Genomic DNA, 19,461 nt, shown 5'->3' with positions numbered 1-19,461 from the left:
GGTCCTTGTTGATTATCTATTTTATATATAGCAGTGTGTGTATGTTAATGTCAAACTCCTAATTTATCCCTCTCCCACCCCCTTTCCACTTTGGTAACCATAAGTTTGTTTTCTATGTCTGTGAGTCTGTTTCTGTTTTGTAAATAAGTTGATTTGTATCATTTTCTTAGACTCCACATATAAGTGATATCATATGGTATTTGTCTCTTTCTGACTTACTTCATTTAGTATGATACTCTCTAGGTCCATCCATGTTGCTGCAAATGGCATTATTTCATTCTTTTTTATGGATGAGTAGTATTCCATTGTGTATATATATATATATATATATATATACCACATCTTCTTTATCCATCCTCTCTTGATGGACATTTAAGTTGCTTCCATGCCTTGGCTATTATAAATAGTGCTGCTATGAATATTGGGGTGTATGTATCTTTTCGAATTAGTGTTTTTGTCTTTTCTGGGTATATACCCAGGAGTGGGATTGCTGGGTCACATGGTAGTTCTATTTTTAATTTTTTAAGGAACCTCCATACTGTTCTCCATAGTGGCTGTATCAATTTACATTCCCACCAACAGTGCAAGAGGGTTCCCTTTTCTCCACACCCTCTCCAGCATTTGTTGTTTGTAGATTTTCTGATGATGGCCATTCTGTCTGGTGTGAGGTGATACCTCATTGTAGTTTTTTTTTTTTTTGTGTGGTACGCAGGCCTCTCACTGTTGTGGCCTCTCCCTTTGCGGAGCACAGGCTCCGGAGTGCAGGCCCAGCGGCCATGGCTCACGGGCCCAGCCGCTCCGCGGCATGTGGAATCTTCCTGGACCGGGGCATGAACCTGTGTCCCCTGCGTCGGCAGGCGGGCTCTCAGCCACTGCGCCACCAGGGAAGCCCCCTCATTGTAGTTTTGATTTGCATTTCTCTAATAATTAGTGATGTTGAGCATCTTTTCATGTGCTTGTTGGCCATCTGTATATCTTCTTTGGAGAAATGTCTGTTTAGGTCTTCTGCCCATTTTTGGATTGGGTTGTTTGGTTTTTTTTGATATTGAGCTGCATGAGCTGTTTGTATATTTTGGAGATTAATTGAGCTGCATGAGCTGTTTGTATATTTTGGAGATTAATCCTTTGTTGGTTGCTTCATTTGCAAATATTTTCTCCCATTCTGTGTGTTGTCTTTTTGTTTTTTATTTATTTTTAAAAATTTTTATTGGAGTATAGTTGCTTTACAATGTTGTGTTAGTTTCTACTGTACAGCAAAGTGAATCAGCTATATGTATACATATATCCCCTCTTTTTTGGATTTCCTTCCCATTTAGATCACCACAGAGCACTGAGTAGAGTTCCCTGTGCTCTATAGTAGGTTCTCATTAGTTATCTATTTTATACATAGTATCAGTAGTGTATATATGTCAATCCCAATCTCCCAATTCATCCCACACCCCCCTTTCCCTCTTGACACCCGTATGTTTATTCTCTACGTCGGTGTCTCTATTCCTGCTTTGTAAATAAGATCGTCTATACCAATTTTTTCAGATTCCACATATATGCATTAATACATGATATTTGTTTTTCTCTTTCTGACTTACTTCACTCTGTATGACAGTCTCTAGGTCCATCCACGTCTCTACAAATGACCCAATTTCGTTCCTTTTTGTGGCTAATATTCCATTGTATATATGTACCACATCTTCTTTATCCATTCGTCTGTCGATGGACATTTAGGTTGCTTCCATGACCTGGCTCTTGTAAGTAGTGCTGCAATGAACATTGGGGTGCATGTGTCTTTTTGAATTATGGTTTTCTCAGCGTATATGCCCAGTAGTGGTATTGCTGGGTCGTATGGTAGTTTTATTTTTAGTTTTTTAAGGAACCTCCATACTGTTCTCCACAGTGGCTGTATCAATTTACATTCCCACCAACAGTGCAGGAGGGTTCCCTTTTCTCCACACCCTCTCCAGCATTTATTGTTTGTAGATTTTCTAATGATGCCTATTCTAATCGGTGTGAGGTTATACCTTATTGTAGTTTTGACTTGCATTTCTTTAATAACTAGTGATGTTGAGCATCTTTTTATGTTCCTCTTGGCCATCTGTATGTCTTCTTTGGAGAAATGTCTATTTAGGTCTCCTGCCCATTTTTTGATTAGGTTGTTTGTTTTTTTGATATTGAGCTGCATGAGCTGTTTGTGTATTTTGGAGATTAATCCTTTGTCAGTTTTTCGTTTGCAAATATTTTCTCCCATTCTGAGGGTTGTCTTTTCATCTCATTTATGGTTTCCTTTGCTTGCAAAAGCTTTTGAGTTTAATTAGGTTCCATTTGTTTATTTTTATTTTCATTACTCTAGGAGGTGGATCCCAAAAGATCTTGCTGTGATTTATGTCAAAGAGTGTTCTGCCTATGTTTTTCTCTAAGAGTTTTATAGTATTCTGTCTTACATTTAGGTCTCCAATTTACTTTTAAATAGACCAGCAAAAAAATGTATATACATACATAAAGCAAATATGTATGTACAGTGTGTATATAGACAAAGCAAATATACCAAAAGGTCAGCATTTGTTGAATTTAAATTGTGGGTATATGGGGTGTTCACAGTACTATTTGTTCAACTTTCCTGTATGTTAGACATTTTTCATAATAAAATGTTGACAGCAAATAAAGAAAAAAGTTTTTTTTTTTAAAGAGAAGATTCTGCCCACCAACTCTCAATTGAAAATGGAAAAATTCAACAGGCTTAAAGTACAGAAGGCGAAAATCCAGTTAGTGAAAAGGAGAAATTCGCCGTCAAGGTTGTTAAACAGTTGGGCTGCTTTCCAATTGATTCCTTCCCTCAAAGTCTTCATTACTGGGAGTTGGAAGCTAGAGTACAAGGCTCTCAATCAAGATGATTTGAGGGCCCCCCAAAGACCTGTTGACCTCTAAATATCTCCCCTGCTGGCTTCCCATGTGGCCTGAAATCCCTGTAACCTGGGTCGGTTCTTAGGAATAAAGTATTTTCTCACTATTCTGGGGCCTCCTTTTAAAATGCAAAGCTAGGAGGATGCTGGGGCCCATTAAGTGGGAACAATTGTCTTCGGAGCCAGTGCCCGCCCAGAGGCCCTCCATTCTAATAGCTCCTTTCCCAACCTCTTACCACCGCTGTGACTGGACAATACGTGCTCTAGGAAACTGAAATTGGACAATGTGTGCTCTAAGCAACTTCTTAGGTGAGGATACCATTTCAAGAAAGCTTACTTTTCGTGAATAAAATGGGGTGCATAAGGTCATTGCTGTTTTTACTTTGTCAACTGGGTGGCCTCTGAAAGCTTCTTAGAACACTTCAAAGGAAGCCTTCTCAACTCTTCCAGCCCTCCACCCCTTCCCTTTGTAACTGAATTCTTACTGACCCCGAAGCTTTTCACTGAATGAAGAGTTTCCAAGGGGTCTAAAAAATACCTGAGACAATTAGAGAAATGAAAACCAGGGGGTCAAGATGAATTGACCCTTGGCGGAGGATTTACATAAATAGGTCCTAACCTCTGGCTGTGAATAAAAGATAAATGCCCCATTAGGGTCAGAACCACAGTTCAAGGGCGTTTGCAGGGCCAAGCCTGGCTTCTCTGCTATGTCAGGAATTTCAGGAATGCCACTGATCATTGTGTGTTGGCAGAGCACAGGGGGTTGCAGGCCGGATAACAGAAACCCAGCCCTGCCCACTGGGTGAAGCTGCAGCTCTCCCACACAGCGATCTGCAAATCGAGAGCGTGAGAAACCTGCAAGTGGAGAGAGGAGCCAGAAGTAATGCCTTCGAAAATGGAACGGATGCCTTCTCCTGAAAGGTGGCTAAATTCATGTTTTGGATGGTGGTATTAACCTGTAAGATTAGAGGGGAGAAAGGGCATGTCCCCTGAGAAGAGCCAGTTCGCTCCCCTTACCTGTAGATCAGATGACCCCGTGCTAGCCTCCTGCCGCCTGAAGGGCTCCACCACGTTTCCTTCTGCTGCTACCCAATAAAGAAGTCTTACAAGGGTGTTCCAAGACAATTTTTAGAAAAAAGGTAAAATCCTGATCCTTATACAGACATAAAAATGAACATGTGTTAAAGATTTTATTTTACTCGTAATAACTGAGGGAACTAGGCACGTGTTATAACTGATTTAAAAAAGAAGCAGCCCAGATTTATAGGGAGTAAAGAATGTTGAAATGAATTACAAATGGAGGCAAACATTCCCCGCCCCCAGCCCCCCACAATGAAGGAGGTAAGTTGAACCAGGCAGGACAGAATTCACATGTCTATCCCTTCTCTACAACTTACAGAGTTATAGAATAGCTCCTGTAGGAAACAAGTGCTTTAGGCAATAAAGAGTTTTCCCCTGAAGTATGAATTTTCTCTACAAGGGCAAGAAATTTTGCTTTCTACATATTGCCTTAAGAGAAGTGTCCCCTCTATCTGTTTACCTCTAACCCCTGCCCTGTCTCCGCGCTCCCCCCCCTCCCCAGAAAACCGTATGTGTACTTTTTAACCAAAGACTGAGGTGGGCTTGAGAACCTTTGGCCAAAGTTGATTTCCCTCTTCCACAATTTTCTACCTTATTTTATTTCTTTGTCACATAAAAATGCATAGAATCCTGGTTGGGTTGTTCCTTGGCAAGATGAGAAGGATGACGAAGATGCTGCTTTGCCCATGTCATCTTGCTCTCTGTCACACCTCTTGCACTAAAGAGAAATCACAAGGAGAATGGGAACTTGGGATGGAGAACCCACCTGCTCTGCAGCTGTTTTGGCCAGCAGATGTCTTAATCCTGATGGCCATTTTGGGCTTATTTTGCTGAGAGTCTCCAAAGTGACCCATTGCATCATGGAGACAAAGAGCAGGGATATCTTGGATTCTACTGCTTAGAAAGTATGTCTTTTTCCCCCTGTTGCATCAAAGAGATCTGTCAAGCTTTCTAAAAGTACTAACTCTGACCTGATATCTAAAGTAACAGATGGAAATATGGGCTCTTTAGATGGAGCTCTTTCCCCAAACCTGTATCTAAGTGAAGAGGTAGAGATTCAAAACAAAACCATGTTGGAGAATTACTTCTCATTCCTGGATTTAATGTCTTATTTTTATATTGTTGCATAAGAAATTGACTCTAAAAAGCATCTGTTTTCGAATTTGGGAAATATTGTTCTAGGCTCATTTATTTAAAGACAAACAACCAAAAACACCAAACCCACTAGCCCAGGCTTTGATTGACCACCTCCTCCCCCATTTTCCTCTGGAGCAGTGATTTTCGGGCCACTGCATGAATTTCAATCTATTATCTAACGAAGAACGCCAAGGCTGGTGATACTGAGAAAGCATGAGAGAAAAAAAGATATCACAGTGACAACACACTTCTGCAGAGTTACATCCGAAAGCAAATAAGTGACCTACTTACTGTTCTGTAAAGCACAGGGCAGATTCTCACGTGGAAAAATGCCCTCAGAAGTACATGGTATGGGTAAAAGAATTTATGCAGGGCTGTCTTCACATAGGCATGCAGGTATGTGAGTGTGGGTTAGCAGACATTCCTTTCTGACTCATTACCCATTTTGCCCCTGCATTCCCCATTCCTTAGTGCTTGAGGCACTTTTTTTTTCCAGATTTCCCTAGGCTGGGACAGAGATTGATGGTATCTTGGAGCTCTCTAAAGAGAAACTGTGCCCCTTTGCACTTTCCTTTTGTGGCTAATCATTAAGACTTGCTGCCAAGCTCTGTCATATGAGCATGGCACAGCTGCCTCTGAGCTGAGAGCTCTTACCTGTCACAGGCTCTGGTACATGTAGACTCTCCTGGCAGTCTGTCAGTCGATACATATTTTTTAAAAATATTTAATTTATTTATTTGGCTGCGTCAGTTCTTAGTTGTGGCACGTGGTACTTTCGTTGCCGCATGTGGGATCTTCATTGTGGCATGTGGGATCTTTAGTTGTGGCATGCGAACTCTTAGTTGCAGCATGTGGGATCTAGTTCCCTGACCAGGGATTGAACCTAGGCTCTCTGCATTGAGAGCGTGAAGTCTTAACCACTGGACCACCATGAAAGTCCCAGTCAACACATATTTATCAACTAGACAGACAGTGAGACAGACAGTAATTTAGGGGAGAAAAACTTTTACTCTCTCCTCTTCTGTTCTATAGCTGGGACCTGCGAATAAAGTGACAAACAATAGATTCACAGGAGAAATTGATGTTAATATGTTTTTCATTCATGGGGGCTTCACAGAAAAGAAGTGAAATCCCCCAAAATTTATCAAGCTTGAGTGCTTATATACCATTTTAACAAAGGGTGATAAACTGTGACTAGGTAAAGGAAAGGGGGTTTGGGCTTTCAGGGGCAATAAAATGTAGGAAGGTGACTAGGAAATATGTGGGGGAAATTAATGGTGGACAAAGGCTATTTAACAGGTTTGCTTATGCAGACTCATCTTGGTACCTTCTCTGTCTCAGTGATGTGTTTTTGTCCTCTTCCTGGTATGGGAAAGGGGGACATGTTCACAAGGGAAACTTGTGAGAGAACTCTTCTTGTGATTGCTTTTTCTCAATTGTCTTCAGTTCAAAATAATCCTTATGCCAAAGTGGCATAATTTGGGGTGTCATATTCTGATCCCCTTCATTGAGAGGCATCAGAATGTTTTACAGGGCTTTAAAATATAATACTTGTATCACTGGAATAAGGAAGTGAACTTCCTAGCATAGCCTAGAGATCCGGAGGCCGTGATAGATGAGGCCAACTTCCCCCATTTGAGTAGAGGACTCAGAGGCCTGGGGAAGCCAAAAGCAGGGATGGGAGTCAAGGAGGAGGAGTTCCAGGAAGGGCCTGAGAAAGAGCGTCTTTGATCAAGCATTATCTGTAGGCCACAGCTGCCCCTATTGCCCCAAAGCTACATCCTGAGGCGGGATGAAGAAAGAGTCAAAGTTTAGCATCTTATATTCTGAAAAGAGACTGAGGGAGAGAAGAAGATGGAGAAAGGAGTAATGAGATGTGAACCCACTTTTGTGCCTCAAATTCCTGGGAGTTTCTCATTGGTTCCTGTGTCCTGTTGCTGTCTACCATCTGCAAAGGAAAGATGAAATCGATTGCCTTGCAGGCATAGATATAATCACCAATGAAGGGGATGCTACCCTAAAATATGCCATTTTGGCATAAAGATGATTTGAGTTGAAGGCAATTGAGAAGCAGCAGACAAAGGAAGAACTCCCCCTTTCTGCCTAAAAGTAGGGCATAAATTTCCCATGGTAAAAGTGACATAAACTTCCATTTGTAAATGTGTCCCCCTCTTCTATACAAGGAAGAGGACAAGACTCTTATCAGAGAGCAACTTGAGTCTGTATAACAGATCCTACTGAACAACCCTATCTACCATACATTTCCTAGTCACCTTCCCACAGTTTACTGCCCCTAAGAACCCAAACCCCTTTTCCTTGTCTAATCATTTCTCCACAATTTATTGCCCTTTGTTAAAAGATCTAACTGCCTTTGGGTTTCACTTTGTTTCTGTGAAGCCCCTGTGCACATAAAAATATTAGCATCGATAAAGAAACATATGCCTTTTCTCCCGTTAATCTGTCTTTTGTCAGTTTAATTCACAGGCCCCAAGAACAGAGTCTAAGAGGGTAGAGAAAATTTTTCCTCAGCTATACCACCATTAGTATTCCTTTGTTTGACTTTGTTTGATTGCTCAGGAAACGAGTTATTGGATTTCTTTCCCCCTGTTTCTATTAAACATATGGTTTACCATTGTGCTGGCTGAGTAGCAATTAGAGATCTCCATAGAGGCTCCTCTAACATGTTGCTTATTCTGGAAGACAGCTAGTAAGACCCTCATGACCATGTGTTTAAAGTGTGCTGCCCTGAGGGCTGCTGCTTTGTACCTTGGCAGTGTTGCCTTACTGAGTCCCAGCAGTCCAGGAAAATTCCTTGGATTCAGACTTTCCCATTATTCTGGAAAATTCATTTTTTCCTTTCTCCCACATGGGCCTGCTTAGACAGAGTGACTATAGACCACTGACTATAAAGTCATGGTCAATTAAAGAAAATGACTTCTCCATTTCATGCCTTCAGGGTTAATAACAGAGGCCCAGGGACTCCTGAGGTGTCTGAGGGAGGCAGTAGGCTAGTCTCCCAGTGAAACCAAGTAGAGAAAAGCAAAGAGAGGAATCATCAGGGGGGCTGTTGTTTGAATTTTATGTTTACAATTTAATTCTATAAATCAAATAAGGGAAATTCACACTGGTTCTGTATAGCATGTGATAAACCACAGCATTGCTACCAACAACTTTTTTCTCTCTTTATGATCAGTGGCCTCAGCAAAAGTGCATATTTTGAGTTTTGCAATACCTGACACATAAGTTGTAAAGAAGAGGAGTTTTTCACAGGTTAAAGAGATATAAGGAAAGCAGCAAGATCTTGTATCTGGAACATTTCTGAGGGGTATATGTTTATTAGAGTATCCAGTTATTCTATGACTAACTTCATTTTCTATGGTTTTTCTTAAGAAAACATTTGTGGAAGTATTCAATTATGATCACAAACTACTTCTTGTGAATTATCTGTGATGACTACATTGATTTCCCCTGAAGATTTATACAGCCAGGATGTTTGAAAGCTTGGACATCATCTCCTCTGACATAAACAATTTTCTGTGAAACCTTTCCATGTTAACTTGTAGTACCTGATTCTCAAGCCTGATATACAATTAATGTATTCTCTTCTCCCACAAAATGTGTTTGTCGCTGTTTTGCTGTTATCCTCAAAGTATACACTTTCTTCTCCTAACCGTGGGCCCCAAATCCCACACAATGAGGGCGAACCACAGAGTAGCAGAGAGAAAAGAACATTGCTTTTCTTACATGAAGACTTTTCATCCAATTCCACCTCTCTGTTCTGTGGATACTATTTGGTGTTGGGGAAATAGTAGCATTCACAATTTGGTCTTCTAGATTTAATTTATACTACTTCAATTGGTGCCTTAAAAAAAAAGCACCTCAAAAAAGCAAAATGGGATGCCCTAAATGCTGGGTTTTCTCCGCCTTTGGTCCAAGGGGTACCCAAGGCTCAGTGTATATTCATCATCACCAAAATATTGCCTTGTAGATATCTTTGAGAGCCAGAGATGAATTTATAATGTTTTACAGGCCTGGTTTGGAGCTCTACGCCCTTTTCCTTTTTGGTAGTCAACTTGTTATATCTGTGATGAAAACAGTCACTGTGTGTGCCTAAGTACATTCAGAACCAGAAACCAACAAAAAATCAAGATTCCAATAACTCAGGAGAACCTACCAGATTCTGACCATCTGACAGTTTCATCTCGACACCTACCAGTCTTCACTGATCAGAAAGGTGATCAAAGCCCTGAGCTCTTGATTTTATCACAAAGCGTTTTTTCTTTGTGGGTACCTTGGATCTGGAGATAGAGCATCGGGCGATCAGATAAAGCCATGTGGAGGGCTGAAAGTTTGCTGGAATGATGCTTGGGGCACAGTTTATGCTGTTGGAGCATTTCCTGTGTGCACTTTGAAACCTCTGAACTCAGTTCTTCAAAGTGAGAGCTACCTTATTCTGTCTTTCCGCTGAACAATGCATCTGCCACTTATCATCTTGGTTTTTTTTTTTTTTGGCCACCTCCACCCTAATTGACTTAGCTAACATTGATTTATCAAAGCAAAAGCATGGCCCTGACTGAGTCATAAGTTACACTTTTACCTGACATTATCTGGACCTTTGGAAATGAAACATGCAAATAATGGACGTTTTGTGCACGGGTCTACACACACGCACATATATGTGTCTTTCTGTTTGCTTCATTCATCATGTTCTCTATACTCCCACTGTTTTTCTCCATACTCCCACTGTTCTTCTCCCCCCTCGCACCCCTTCTCACCCATAGTAGTTTAGGAGAGAGTTATGTTTTCTCATGAGCCAAAGGGTCATTTTTCAAGTTGAGCCCTGTTAACCTCAGTGACAAATGCTTGTTTTTCAGAAGTTTCCTCTTTGCAAAACTCTGTTTTTAGGACAGAAAATTTATTTCGCTTTAGAGAGCCAGTGTGGTAAGAGGAAACTGAAGCTGGTCTCTGGGTGTGTGTTTGTGCTAATTTGCTGTACAGTCAAATGTGGATATAGGTCAATAAAAGCTGTTCTTTGATCTATTGCTGCAAAAGATTCATTGTAAATACATTACTGGATACGAGGGTTATGGCTGTGTAACTGCCCCTTGCAAACAGTGCCCTGTGCCATCCTTTAGCATGTGCAAGAAGTGAGACATCTGGCTTCAACCTGCCTGGGTTTTCTTTTTCTTACTGAGGTAAAAAACATAACAAAATTTACCATCTTAACCATCTTTTTTTTAATATTTAACAAGTTTAATTTTTTTAACATTATTTTGGTTCCAAAAATACCTGGCATGGTGGTTAAATATAACAGCTGTTGCATCTTAACCATTTTTAAGTGTACCTTACAGCGGTGTTAAGTACAGCCTCCCTGGGTTTTACTTTGCTGATTTATTTATTTTTAATGGGTAGCCACAATATCATTTCATTTCTGGGTATCCCCATAAAAGGATAGCATTTGGGGAGAGAAATAACCTTAAAATAACAATAACAGCAACAAACACTTAGCAACAAGAAGTGAATAAAACGAAACAAGGCCAATATTCCTACAGCTAACTCTTTTGAGTTAATACCTGTTATTATTATGTGTCTAGCACTGGCCAAGGCATTCATTGTAAAGAATGCAATGAGATATGATCAGTGACCTCAAGAGGTTTACCCTCCTCTTATGGGATGCAGGTATCAGAGTAAATCATGTTCACTAAAATAGGAATCAAGGCTTCAGCCATATCTCCCTTACTCAGTGATTGTATATGGAGACACATTTCCTTTTACCCATAAATGCATAGTCTGTGTAATTAAGTAGCGAAGCAGAGCAGCCAGTTGAAAAGGTCATTGTTTGAAGTCATAGGCCCTATCTAGGTGTGACAAGCAACCCATGGTGGCAGGGGATTTGGAATCAGCCTCTGCTGAGGGCTGGTTGGGCCAGCGTGGCCCATAGGAATCTCAGTGGGAGAACAGGGAAAAGGCTTTGTGAGAGTGATGCGATCTTGACTGTGAATTTCAGGTTTCCATGGTCAGCCTCTAAGCCTTTCTCCTCTTACCTGCCTTGTGAGACTGGAGGGCAAACTGGGTTCGAAAACCAAAAGATACAACCGCTTCCCCCCAGATTGCTTGATTGTCAAGACAAATAAAAGAAAAACATTCCCCTCCTTCCCTTCCTTCCTTCCTTCCTTCCTCCCTCCCTCCTTCCCATATTTGGAGATATGTCTGGGTGTGGGATGAGCCGTTGGGAAGATGTGGATCGTGAAATCCCTAACACAAAGCTGGTGTGTGTTCCATGGATAAAGACCCCACCTCTCAGATCTCATTTAGACGACATCCCTGCAATGTTTACACTGCTTGCTGTCATAGTCAGCCTTCAAATACAGGCCATTCACTTAAGCCAAGTTGATCCTCTAACAAGTGATAATTCATACGAAAGCATTTGTAATGTCTAATGTGCTAAGAAAATATGAATGGTATGGTTTCAGTTTTTATATTATTAAAATCAACCTTTAAATGTCATTTCTCTGCCGTTTCCTGTAAAAGCAGCATCACCCACCCTGGGTCCTGGGGGGAAAGATGGAGGAAAGGAATTGACTTTCTCTGGTTCACACTGGAAATCAAACTGGGCCCACCTCTCCTGCAGTCTGAGTCAGTGACTCTCATTTGCTTTTATTTTTTCTTGTTTGCTTTGACCTATTCTGCAGTCAGCACATACAGGTGTACAACGCCCCCACAAGCAAACGCACTCGATAAAGCGTATTGCGCTACATCATTGCTATAGTGATAACCTTGAATCTGCTCTAATCTGTGAAAGAGCACATCATTCAGAACATCCCATACTTTATTATTAACAGATTACTTATGACTCACCTCATAAATGACCCCAACAGCACCCGTGATTGTGACTCAATGTTCCCAGCGTCAGTCTGATGCTCTGGCAACAGAATTGTTCTGTTTCCCCTTGCATTGACTCCAGTTCTGGGAGGCTTCCAGATCCTTTCAGTTCAATGATTTCTATTCAATTCCGCAGACATTGAGCACCTACTGTGCTCAAGTACTCAGCCTGTTCAGGGGACACAGACGTAAAGCAGCCCTGGTTTCCACCTTCCTGATGCACACAGTCTAATGGCGAGTTTTTTCTGTGATGCTGTCCCCAACTCTCTCTCTTCTTCTTCCATTGGTGCTTTCTGGCCCCAGCTTTCTCCCATCTCTCCACAATTGAGGTCCCAGGAAGGCTTGTAAGGGAACTTTCAGGGGTGTCTGAGACTCCTCTTTGCTCTCATAGACCTCTGGATTTATGTTAACCATTCCATTCCAAAGTACACTGTATTGCATCTTAGCCAATGTGCCAGGTGCTATGTACTTAGCCCTGTCTAATCCTCACAACCCTGTGAAGTAGGTTCAGATGATGAAACTAAAGCTAAAAAAGCCAAGTAGCCTGTCCAAAGTCACATAAGCAGTAGCAGAAGAGCCCCGGCCTGAACTAGGCAGTCTGATTCGAAAATCTTTGTACTATTATAAGAGTGAAGCAAAACTTGGTACCCACGACTTATAACCATCAACAAGTGTGTGGCATTTAAGCAAATATTCTGACCATGATTATTTGAAGACCCTATACTTAAAAAATTTTTTATTGAAATATTGATTTACAATGTTGTGTTAGTTTCAGGTGTACAGCAAAGTGATTCAGTTGTACATATGTATATATCTATTCTTTTTCAGATTCTTTTCCCTTATAGGTTGTTACTAGATACCAAGTATAGTTCCCTGTGCTACACAGTAGGTCCTTGTTGGTTATCTACTTTATAGACAGTAGTGTGTGTATGTTAATCTCAAACTCCTAATTTATCCTTCCCCCTCCTTTCCTCTTTGGTAACCATAAGTTTGTTTTCTATGTCTGTGAGTCTATTTCTGTTTTGTAAATAAGTTCATTTGTATCATGTTTTTAGATTCCACCTATAAGTGATATCATATGATATTTGTCTTTCTCTGTCTGACTTGAAGACCCTATACTTTTTTCCATTTCCAGATATCCCTGATTCACGATATTGGGTCTTAAGAATATTTTATGACTGCTATGTCCACTAAAATCTTAATACACTTATGGCAGGGATTAAAAAAATACAAATAACTTTTAAAAGACCCAGTGCTTACCACCACCACCCCACCATTCCATGAGGTGAACCAGGATTCTAGCCTAATTGGCAAGCAAGCACATTTCCTATGAGGTCCATCAACCTGTTGATGACATAGGGCCCCTGCCAGAGCCTACACAGTGGATTCAAGCATGGGGCAGAGCCTTGGACTCTGAGCAAATGTTTCTGTGGAGAAACAGCCTTCACTGCATATGTAAAAAGGCTTGGATTTGCTTTGTTTTGTTTCTGTTATGAGAAATGGCCAGAGGGCGGCCTGATGTGCCAGGTAAGGTAGAATCAATGAGAAGCAATTTACCAAATGGAGATACCAATATTATCTGTGTGGTTAATCTGTAGCACCTACCACCTTGTGACCCTCCATGAAGCTTTGAATCCTGTAAATTCAAACAGATTTTTCAATCCACTTTGCATTTAAAATCGCCCAGATCTGGGAGAAATTTGTTGTTACCATGGTAGCCAGCCTACATAACAGAAAGTTTTCCAATGTACTATTTTTTTTGCATGGGCTTCAGTTAATAACTCGTGGAGAGCTTCTACAGACCCTTAATATGCTGAGATCCACAGTCTAAGAGCTGGGCACGTTTCTCCCCCACTTATGAAAGGCTAAAGCCAAGGATTGGACTGGCTATGCAGGGAACCTGGAAGGTCCCTTGACCTCTGGTGTGAGTGCTGTTAGGCGGCAACCAGAGCTGGCAAAAAACCCCAAAGGAATACAAACCTGCCATGTGTTCAAGAATACTCCTGCACACTCAAAAAGATAGGCCCAGTGTGGGAAGCAGCAGTGCTTGTCTTCCTGTTAAAAAGCCCACTGATGAAGCCGGATGCCTTGCCCTGGGTCAGTGAAGATTATATTGTTTTATCCTACTCTGCACAGAGAAAACAGATTAAGAAATGGAATTAGGCACTCCTCCTACACTTTCCCCCAGGATCCTCTCTGTTCTGATTGCCTATTGACCTGCTTTCCAAACTGGACTGCTAATTTCAAAGGGGCCAGGGCTATGCTTGTCTTGTTCATCCCATAGCAAGGACTTAATCAATATTTGCTGAAATGATGAAATGGCTGAATGAATGAGGCTTTGAAAATGCTCATTCGATGAAAAATTGATAATAGACCACCATTTCTATGGAATTCAGTGATCTGATTAGAGCCGGCATGGAGAGAAAGGGAAGCTGTTGAAAGAAACTGAGGCTCGGGGATGCGAAAGCATCCTCCCCCTTGTGACAACATGGGTGGACCTTGAATGCATTAAGCTAAGGAGGATGTCACACAGAGAACGACAAGTACTGTATGATATCACTTGTATGTGGAATCTAAACAAGTGAAACCTATAAAAAACAGTAAAATGGTGGTTACCAGGGAATGGGGGGCAGGGGTATAAGAGTGATGGTGTTCAAGGGTACAGACTTGTAAAGAATAGTAAATGCACCATAGAGATCTAATGCACAGTATAATTAATATAGAAAATAGTACTGTGCTGTAATTATATAATGTGATAAATAGAGATACATGGGCAAACATATTACAGTATATAAATGTACACCTTCAATTCGTACTATGTTACATGCAAAATTTATTCAATAAAAGTTTGAGGTATCACATACCATTCAAAAAACAAAGAAATTGAGGCTCCAGGGGCATGCCACTTTACTCAAAGATAGAAGAGCTGTGGTGAGCGCTAGGAGAGGAACATCTTGGCTGATCAGAGGCAAATCAGTGGGATTTAGCTGCCCAGGTGATCTTTGTACTTTGGGGGAGCAGAGAAGCACAGTGGAAAGGAGGGTGGGGATACAATCTAGACTGAAGTGAAATCCTAGAGAATCAGAAAACAATCTCCCTCAGGGAGTTAAGAGAGCTGACTTGCAAGTGGAGCAGGGAGCATGAGAGAGGAAATGGGCTGGGACAAGGAGAATGGTAGATGCCCTGAGCAGCATCCGGCTAGTTCCACGAGCAGCCAGGTGTTCCTTATGCCCAAGGCAACCCTGAGACAATTTCACAGTAAGAGATTTTGCATCAAGGAGCTGACTCTTTAGTGGTGAAGGTCCTGGTGGGACTGCCTACGTGGCAAGCATGCAGACCCAGGATAGGCAAACTGGGATCTCTGGGCTAAATCCAGTCTGCCACCTGTTTCCGTAAATAAAGTTTTTTTTCTTTTCTTTTTTAAATTTTTTATTGCAGTATAGTTGATTTACAATGTTGTGTTAGTTTCTGGTGTACAGCAAAGTGATTCAGTTATGTATATGTACACACACATGTATATATTCTTTTCCATTATGGTTTATTATAGGATATTTAATATAGTTCCCTGTGCTATACAGTAGGACCTGTTGTTTATTTATTTTATATATAGTAGTATGTATCTGCTAATCCCAAACTCCTAATTTATCCCTCCCCCACCCCCTTTCCCCTTTGGTAACCATAAGTTTGTTTTCTATGTTTGTGAGTCTGTTTCTGTTTTGTAAATAAGTTCATTTGCATCATATTTTAGATTATACATATAAGTTATATCATATGATAATTGTCTTTCTCTTTCTGACTGACTTCACTTAGTATGATAAACTCTAGTCCACCGTGTTGCTGCAAATGGCATTATTTCATTCTTTTTTATGGCTGAGTAATATTCCATTGTCCATATATATACAATGGAATATATATGTATGTATGTATATATATATATATATATATATATATACCACATCTTCTTTATCCATTCATCTGTTGACAGATACTTAGGTTGCTTCCGTATCTTGGCTGTTGTAAATAGTGCTGCTGTGAGCATTGGGGTGCATGTATCTCTTTGAATTAGAGTTCTCATCTTTTCCGGATACAGTAAGTCCCCTACATACGAACCTTAAAGTTGCAAACTTTCAGAGATGCAAATGGCTGTTCGCACGTCCAGTCACGTAAGTTAGTTCACGTGTCTGGTGTACACTGTCAGCGTGCGTGCATCCTCTACACGTGGTTGTGCTTTTGTGTACTTTACTGTACAGTACTGTATAGAGTACAGCAGTACAGTATCTTTATTTCAAGCCCAGGATGTCTGAAAGCAAGTGTAAAGGCAGTGGTGGTATAGCTGGTACAGTACTACCCAGACATCACTGGATCGTTTTTTCAAGAGGCTAGATAGAACTGAATCCAGCAAGGAACCAGAACCTGTGCCATCAACATCAGGCATGAGTGAAATTGCAGCTTGCTTTCTGTCTCCTATTGCTGATGATCCTTCAGCTCTACCATCTCCCACCTCCTCTCCCTCCTCCAGTCAGTAACTCTTCTTCCCTGTTCACTCGATGCCAGCCCCTGGATGCCAGCTGTTGTACTGTATTATGGTACTTTTCAAGGTACTGTGCTATAAGATTAAAAATGTTTTCTTTATTTTTTGTATCTGTTTTTTTATGTATTATTTGTGTGAAAAGTATTATAAACCTATTACAGTAAAGTACTATATAGCTGATTGTATTAGTTGGGTACCTAGGCTAACTCTGTTGCTTATGAACAAATTGGACTTGCAAACTTGCTCTCCAAATGGAACTCGTTTGTATGTAGGGGACTTACTGTATATGCCCAGGAGTGGGATTGCTGGATCATATGGCAACTCTATTTTTAGTTTTTTAAGGAGCCTCCATACTGTTTTCCATAGTGGCTGCACCAATTGTAAATAAAGTTTTTTGGCTCATAGCCACTCCCATTTCTTCACATATTATGGCTGCTTTCCTGCTACAATGGCAGAGTAGTTGTGACAGAGACCATATGGCCCACAAAGCCTAGACTCTTTACTATTTGGCCCTTTATAGAAAAAGTTTGCAGACCTTGGTGTAGACAATCAGTTCAGAGGGCCTCTCTGTGTCCTCCATGGTGATGAGAGGGGAGTAGATTGAGCATGTTGTGTGGAGTGGAAGTGGCCTGCTTGTCCTTGACTCTGGTCTTAGTTCATTGCAGACAAGTCAGTTATGGGAGTGTGCTGTACCAATCATGGTGTGGCTTGTAATTACTACCCTTTCTATTTTTCACGGTCTTGTGGGAAGCAAATGGGTGAAGCTGTGGGAAAATTACCCACAAAGTGCTCCAGTAAGTTGTCCCCCAGGACAGCCAGCTCAGGCATTAAGGAGTTATTTGTCACATGGGGCAGGCATGGAATTTTTGTGTTATACACCTTCTCCTAGGAAATCTGCAGCAAAGCCTCTATCCCATGATTTTTTGTCCCATTGTTTTATTGTGATAAAATACACAGAATATAAAATTTATCATCTTAAACATTTTAAAGTGTACATTTCAGTGGTATTAAATACATTCATAATGTTGTGCAACCATCACCACCATCAATTTCCAGAACTCTTCTCATCTTGTAAAACTGAAAGTCTCTATTCATTAAAAATAACTGCCCATTTCCGCCTCCCCCCCAGGCCCTTGAAACCACCATTCTACTTTTTGTCTCTATGATTTTGATTACTCAAAGTATTCAAAATATGAGATACTTCGAGTATCTCATGTAAGTAGAATCATACAGTATTTGTCTTTTTGTGACTGACGTTTCACTTAGCATAATGTCCTCAACGTTCATCCTTGTCATAGCACATGCCAGAACTTCACTCCTTTTTTCTTTTTTAAATAAATTTATTTATTTATTTTTGACTGAGTTGGGTCTTTGTTGCTGCGTGCGGGCTTTCTCTAGTTGTGGTGAGAGGGGGCTACTCTTCATTGTGGTGCACGGGCTTCTCATTGCAGTGGCTTCTCTTGTTGTGGAGCATGGGCTCTAGGCGTGTGGGCTTCAGTAGTTGTGGCACGTGGGCTCAGTAGTTGTGGCTCACGGGCTCTAGAGCATAGGCTCAGTAGTTGTGGTGCACGGGCTTAGTTGCTCCGCGGCATGTGGGATCTTCCCAGACCAGGGCTCGAACCTGTGTCCCCTGCAATGGCAGGTGGATTCTTAACCACTGCGCCACCAGGGAAGTCCCTTTCACTCCTTTTTAAAGCTGAATAATATTCCATTGTATGGATATACCACATTTTGCTTATTTATTTATTGATGGACACTTGGGTTGCTTCCATGTTTTAGCTATTGTGAATAATGCTGCTATGAACATGGGTGTACCACTACCTCTTTGAGACCCTGCTCTCAATTCTTTTGGGTATATATTGATTTTCTTGATTGGATTTCATCATCAAAAATTAGGAGTTTTTCATAAAATTTGGAATTCAGCCATTATTCCTAGAAATATTTTGTCTGCCCCTTTCTCCCTCTCCTTTCTTTCCAGCACTCCCATTATGCATATGTTGGTGTGCTTAATGATATCAACTGTCTCTGAGACTGTTCATTTTCTTCATTCTTTCCTCTTTCTTTTCTTCAGATTGCATAATCTCTTTTGATTTATCTTCAATCTCCTTGATTCTTTCTTCTGCCAGCTCACATCTACTGTTGAGCTCCTTTAGTAACTTTTTCATTTCAGTTATTATACTTTTCAATGCTACTTTTCTCTTTGGTTCTTTTAAAAATGTGTGTCTTTTTTTTTTTTTTTTTTTTTTGGCTGCACGGCATGGCTTGCGGGATCTCAGTTCCCTGACCAGGGATTGAACCCAGGCCCCCTGCAGTGGAAGCATGGAGTCCTAACCACTGAACTGCCAGGGAATTCCCTAAAAATGTGTATTTCTTTATTGATATTCTTTATTTCATGAGCCGTGTCATCATACCTTAATTTTTTAAAACATGCTTTCCTTTGGTCTTTGGACATATTTATAATAGCTGCTTTGAAGTATTTTTCTACTAAGTTCAACATCTTGGCCCCCTCAGTGGCAGCTTCTATTGCCTGGTTTGCCCTATGCATGGGTCACAGTTTCCTGTTTGTTTTTTTTTCCTTTCTTTCTTTCTTTTCTTTTCTTTTCTTTTCTTTTCTTTCTTTCTTTTTTCTTTCTTTTTTTTTTTTTAACTATCTTACCATTTGGGGGAAAATTGGACATTTTACAGAATATGTTGGATTAACTCTGGATTCTGATTACCCAGGTCCACTTCCCTCCTGCCCCCCTCTTACCAGCCTTTTTGTTCTTGTTGCTCATTTTAGGTTGTTCATTTGCTTATTTGTTTAGTGACTTCCCTGGACTAATTCTGTAAAATCTATTTCTCTTGCAGTGTGCAGCTTGTGATATAACTGCTCATGTTTTTTCCTTAAGCCTGGCATCCTGGAGGTCATCCGTGGTCAGCAGAGCTTATTGGTCAGTC

At 40.8% G+C, this 19,461-nt stretch overlaps 1 long non-coding RNA gene across 3 annotated transcripts in view; it reads left to right on the top strand.

Annotated features, from left to right (window-relative positions):
* Nucleotides 1-19,461, top strand: part of LOC114905994 — a 249,353-nt gene that overhangs the window by 76,252 nt on the left and 153,640 nt on the right. The window contains exon 3 of one of the 3 annotated variants that reach the window (XR_003796353.1): nucleotides 3,647-3,768. The exons of the other annotated variants lie outside the window; for them this stretch is intronic. This is a non-coding gene — a long non-coding RNA (uncharacterized LOC114905994). Of the gene's footprint in view, nucleotides 1-3,646; nucleotides 3,769-19,461 lie in introns of those variants that run through there. 3 annotated transcript variants of the gene reach the window in all.

The sequence above is a fragment of the Monodon monoceros genome, unplaced genomic scaffold, assembly GCF_005190385.1.
Source record: "Monodon monoceros isolate NGI ecotype Baffin Bay Population unplaced genomic scaffold, NGI_Narwhal_1 Super_Scaffold_22, whole genome shotgun sequence".
Lineage (NCBI taxonomy): Eukaryota > Metazoa > Chordata > Mammalia > Artiodactyla > Monodontidae > Monodon > Monodon monoceros.
Note: the sequence above shows the minus strand (reverse complement) of the source record. Positions and strands in the feature narration are given on the sequence as shown.